The 6,000-nt window shown below is 38.8% G+C and overlaps 1 long non-coding RNA gene across 1 annotated transcript; it reads right to left on the reverse strand.

The window, feature by feature from the left end:
* Positions 1-114: 114 nt before the first annotated feature.
* LOC137291813 (uncharacterized) lies at positions 115-3,469 on the reverse strand. Its single transcript, XR_010957283.1, has 2 exons — positions 3,357-3,469; positions 115-2,886 (listed from the first exon to the last, which is right to left on the reverse strand). It is a non-coding gene; the product is annotated as an uncharacterized lncRNA (long non-coding RNA).
* Between the last annotated feature and the right edge of the window lie 2,531 nt (positions 3,470-6,000).

Below are 6,000 nucleotides of genomic sequence, written 5' to 3' on the forward strand. Positions count from 1 at the left end.
GAGAAAACATTGTCAATCGTTCGTCACTGCATTGTGCTTTCCGAAGCTCGCGACAGTCGGTGATACTATCCTACAGTGTCTGAAAGGGACATTGAATTAAAATGACAAACAAAGTTCCTTTTAATTCCGTTTTATTGATCCCAAGTAAATACTACAAAAGCATAATATTTATATATCACATGAATGCACTAGTGACTGTAATCAAGAACGTATGGGTCAAGACGGACATGTACAGTCGTATACAAAATACGAAAATGCACAGTGAAGTAAGTGAGTGAGTGAGTTTAGTTTTACGTCGCACTTAGCAATATTCCAGCTATATGGCGACGGTCTGTAAATAATCGAGTCTGGACCAGACAATCCAGTGATCAACAACATGAGCATCGATCTGCGCAATGGGGAACCGATGACATGTGTCAACCAAGTCAGCTAGTCTGACCACCCGATCCCGTTAGTCGCCTCTTACGACAAGCATAGTCACCTTTTATGGCAAGCATGGGTTGCTGAAGGCCTATTCTACCCCGGGACCTTCACGGGTCCACAGTGAAGTAAGCGAACACTACATTATCAATTTCAATTTTGGCTAAAATCTGGCTAATACCGTCAATTAGTTAAAACAATCATCACACGGAAAGAAAATATATGATTTAAAAAATCGGGTGTGTTGACGGAATATGTATGTCTATTACTGACCATTATATTACAACGCGTCAAGAAATATATGAAACAGGACATGAAAGATATAATATAGCAACATGAAATAAAACCATTATGACCATTCCATACAAGAAAGTCATTAAATCACCATAACAAAGTACATAAACAGTATCACGAAAGTATCAATGCATAATATCTTAATAAAAGTCTTAATATGGAAAGCCATGTTTATTTTTAACGAATAACTAGAGTAGAGTCTGCCATTGAAACAACAGGCAAGTGCAGGCTTGGATCAAAAACAACACATAATATCAAACTTTACTAAGCTGTAAACAGAAACCGAAAATCTAAAAATAAACAATAAATGACAAAAAAATGTTATGCATGTATAAATACACCGCTGTCGAGTTGTTATCTGTCCTAAAAGCTCTGTCACATATTATGGAATATTGAAATCTTCCTAGTTGTAACTTCGGCTGGAAATTCGGTAACGCAACGTTGGGAAGTGAGTGTATTTTTAAGGCAACAATATTTCAGACATGTAATGTACCAAACATTTCAGACCACATGACGCATGCAGTCAAATCCCGCTGTGTCGAAGGGATGTATGTAAACACTTAATGAAATTAATGAATGCAAAAGTAAGTATAAACCATATTTTGACTTCGTGACCACCATATAGTTCGTCACAAAGATGTTTGACTGTAGTTGGAAATATGCCCAGTAAAACAGCAAGGCAAATATTTGCATCACTGATTCAACAAAAAATCAAAAAGCTGTTTAACAAACTGCCATTTTAATATTGACACAGCTCACTATTTGTGACGAGGGGGAGTGTAAAGAGTCAGGTGTACGAGAAGCAAATGCACAAATAACGAGAAAGTTATTTCATTAAGTATTTCATTTAGCTGTGCTGAGAGATACACACGATGAAATACTCGCATGGGTCGCTCACCCGAGCCAAGCAGTCGTACATAATATTGGAATTTCGACAATAATGTTTGCTTTACTGCAAAGTATTTGACTATTCTCGCGGGTTATTTAAATTGTCTAGAATCTTGTGGATACTGGTAGATAGCTCAGAAAGAGTGCAGGCTTTGTGAAAAAGAACATTTTTCATCCCTGAACGTTTTCTTAAAACTGCTAGTCCTTCAGTGACCGTGTCCATTATTCCACTTCTATTCGCAGACGATTCAAGGGAGTCTTTCAATTCCTCGAGGTTGCGGTGTGCGAGTCGCATGTACTGTGAAACAGCAGAACGTTCAGCAACAACTGTGAACACATGGGCTGCAACACACAACACAGCAAACCCAGCTCCGAAACAAGAAAGTTTGGAAACACTTTCACCAATGTTAGGCATTCTGGATAAAACTACTCCTGTGATAAAAATCGCGCCGCCAACAGGAAATGTTTTGCGGATAGCTTTCTTTTTGGAATCATAATATTTGCTGTCCTCATCCAGAGCACCAGCCATTTTATGCAAAGCCTGCTTCACTTCTCGCAGTTCTGCCATGTTGATGTTCCTGATGTCATTCATGATTGAGTCGTTCCGATCCTTTGAAATACAAATAACAGAAAGTGTATCAACATCAGAAAGCACACTTCATGTACACAAAATATAGCATTTTGTAGTTTCTCGATTATGCCCCAATGGCCTCAAGGTCCCTAACCAATGATCGTATATATCTTGCTGTTGCAGTAAATCCATGCTCCGTCTGTATTCCGTTTTGCACGAAATCCCATAGGTTGAAACCTACTGAAACACTGCTTGCAGCCCCACTTAACAGCGTCTTCAAAGCGGATGCACCTGTTGCCATGTTAACACCTTCAATAGATATTACCAATATGGAACTAAGGATCGTAACAATTCTTGTATCTGCACCCTGCAAAGCATCCGACATGTCAGTTCTTCCTCTTCTGTTTAGTTCGTCGGCATAATCACTAAGATTTTTCTGTGCAAGTTGTAGATGTGTTTCTAATGAAGACCTTTCGGCAATATGGGCGTATACTCCAAAAGTTGCACCCGCAAATCCCAGAACTCCTCCTACTATGACAACAGGGGGTGCAATAAATGCCCCAGCCAATGCAATTACACCACCAAGTATGCTAAACCGTCCACTAGTTCTTTTAGCTTGCCGATAGTACCTATAATCTTCATCAAGACTGTCTGCTAAACGTTTCAGCGATCGTATTACCTCAGGTAATATTCTTTGTCTTGGTTCACTCATGCTGAAGAAGAATAATAAACGTTTAAACAAAGTTCTACTGTTTCTCCTCTGAGCACTGTAGATTTCTCTTGAGAGGATCTTTCGAACAGCTCTGTACCTTTACATTAAGGAAAGCCGATGAGTTACCAGATTATTCCCCTATTTAAAACATATCCTTACTCCCACACTTTCATCAACCATTCTGCACAGTAATTTCATGTATTGCACGTGCAACGCAACTGCCCTTTGCAAGAAATTAGTGGAGCGCTAAAACAATAAAATGACTCCATTGATTTGTTTTTTGAAGACCACGAAATCAGCACTGGTAAGTGACACTTTTTCCGAAATGATCGGTACATGGTTTACATTATCAGTAGTGTTTCTGTATGTGCCTGCATGCACATGCAATTGCTATAGAAAGATGGCAAAAATAACGCAGTGTTAAGTGAGTAGGGGTAACTATCATCACTTAAACAATGTGATGTATCTTACCTCGTATCTGAACTGCATAGGCCCAATGAGCAAGTACTGAAGCTTCCCAGTGTAGGGTAGTTATTGACGAGGCGTTGCTTCTGGTTAAAAAGTGAGGGATAGTCACGTGATCTAAACCCGATGTACTCGTGTATGTGAACAAACCTAAAACAAATATAGTTTAGGGGTGGTGGGAGTCAGAAGCGCATGAGCAATACCAATTGTCTCTATCTACTTCCACTAGGAATCTCATACAGATAGATTTGTTACATGTCTTGCGGTCTTAATTGGATTAAAGTTTAAATTATGCAGATTAACACATTCACACATATATATATATGCATGTGAGATTGTTAGGAACCCCACTGTCGTTTGGATCAAGTCGAGTGAGATAGAGCGTCATAGATTACATGACTCCCGAGAAATGCATTCAACAGCAGTTTCAAACGGAACGTCAATTCCCGAGGAAAGGGCGTTTCCGCCTCTAACACTTTGTAATATTCTGCGCTGTCATATTATGAAACTGAAACTTGAATTATGCATATATGTATGCGTGTGACAATCCTTGGATCCGTTCTCGTCTTGATTAGCCCACGTTTTGCTGAAATATATGAGTCTCAGCATGTGGGGCGTTATCCAAACGAAACTTCAGTTCCTGAGGAAAGAGTATATGTACGCAGTTTGATTCGGGTGGTCTATAGTAAACAGTAAATAGGTAAAATGATATATATGTGAGTTATTATTGGACAAATTAATATAATGTGAGTGTGCGTGTGTGCGCGCGCCTGCGTGCGTACGTGCGTGTGTATGTGTGTGTATGTGCGTGTGTACAATGCGCGTGTGCGCGTCTTTAGTATTGATCTATCCTTTGGATAGAAACTCTTGTTATTTGAAATGGGTTACTCTTAGATTCCGACTTAGTGATATCTAATGTTTTACTGCCCTTTGTCATTGATGTTGCTCACATGATTCTTCTCGTCACTATGTGACTGGCACTCTGCTGATGTGTTGTCTCTTGCATTGTTGGTTTTGTGTCTGTATTTTAATTATGTTTTTTAGTTATCGACAATACAATGGTTGCAGCTCGATACAATTCAACCTATAAATGTTAGTCATTGCTTAATGATGGGTGAGTGAATATTGTATAACGCCGCAAAATTTCTGGTCAAATATTCAGAAGTAAAACATTACTACTGCATAGACACTGAACAGTGTGAGACTTCTTAAATTATTCTTCAAAGTACAGACTGTCTCAGTATAGTTACATTGGCTTTGGTAAAATAATGAGTTTAACAGATAAAACATCTTTCCTCTGTTATGGACAGTTGCGATCCCGTCTTCAGCAACCTCATCGAGAGTCGACTGACAGGATCGGATGGTAAGGCACGTTGACTTGACTGAAGCATGGCATGGTATCGTACTTGCTCAGATTGGTGGTGATAATGTGAAATACTGGATTGACTGATCAAGACTCGATTATTCCCAAACTACCATGAATGTTGCTGACAACAAATAAAATAAAATAATGCTATACTAAATAATGTTATCGTGAAAGTGTTATGAACTTAGCCTAAATCTGATATGATTACACATTGCCATTTAGAAAGTGGCATTGTGACTCAACCCAAAAGGTGCTAGAATATGTACTATACTAAGAAAGTGAAATCCCAAAAATTACGTATTTTCTGTATCTGATAGTTCAGTCATTGGTGTAAATTCAGCTATAACAGGTACGTGACTGGCGTGTAGACAGCAGAAGATTCACATCCACCAGACCGTTAACAACACACGAAGAGGGAATGCTCCAATGGTCATGGTCGTAAATATCCATCTGACGTGAATGGTATGTGCATACCACAATACAACCCTCCATTAAACTGCGGCAAAATACAGACTGCAGTAGGTTCGAAGAACAACGCCACTTCAACTATTTGACAAACAAGTATTTTTGCGTCAGCCAAAGTGTACGTCGTCTTGAGCAACCCACAGTCCATAGACTCATAGCATTTATTACTAATTGTATTTTTAGATCCGAACTGTATTTGTGAGATCCGAATTGTATTGTTTTTTTAGCTTAATTAATGCATTGTTTTTTTCTGAGGTTGAACATTATTATAACTGATTTGTTTGTCAAAGTTTCTTGGGACGTCTACTTTGAGTGCCAGATGTTATACGTTTATCAGGTCCAATCGAAAACGGTACACACTCGATTTTCTAATCGAATGTTTTAATGTTTATGTTTCATGTTTATTGGTTTGCTGTTTTGTAAGATGTTATACATAAGAATTTAGTGGAAGTGTTCTGCACTTTGTTAATGTCCTTGTGGATTTCAGTGAATTTGTTTTCACTGCCAATAATTCCAATAATATACACACTGAGACATGGACGCATCGGTTTTGCACACAAGGAGAAGTACGCCGAGACGTCCTGTGATGCATTGTGGTCACATACGTGTTGACGCAATCGTGTTGCGGCTTTCTCCTCAGTGTGTTGTTACCGGTCTGATGAATTGGACTCTTCTGCTGTCAGTTTCTTACCTGTAATAGTTGAGTTTGAAATAGGAACTGCAAATGTACACTAACAGAAAAATGGGATTGTGCTGAACATAACATTGCATAAAATAACACCACATCGCTTCACGGATTTCAGGATTATTCTGTCAATA

The sequence above is a fragment of the Haliotis asinina genome, chromosome 7 (assembly GCF_037392515.1).
Source record: "Haliotis asinina isolate JCU_RB_2024 chromosome 7, JCU_Hal_asi_v2, whole genome shotgun sequence".
In the NCBI taxonomy this organism is placed as follows: domain Eukaryota; kingdom Metazoa; phylum Mollusca; class Gastropoda; order Lepetellida; family Haliotidae; genus Haliotis; species Haliotis asinina.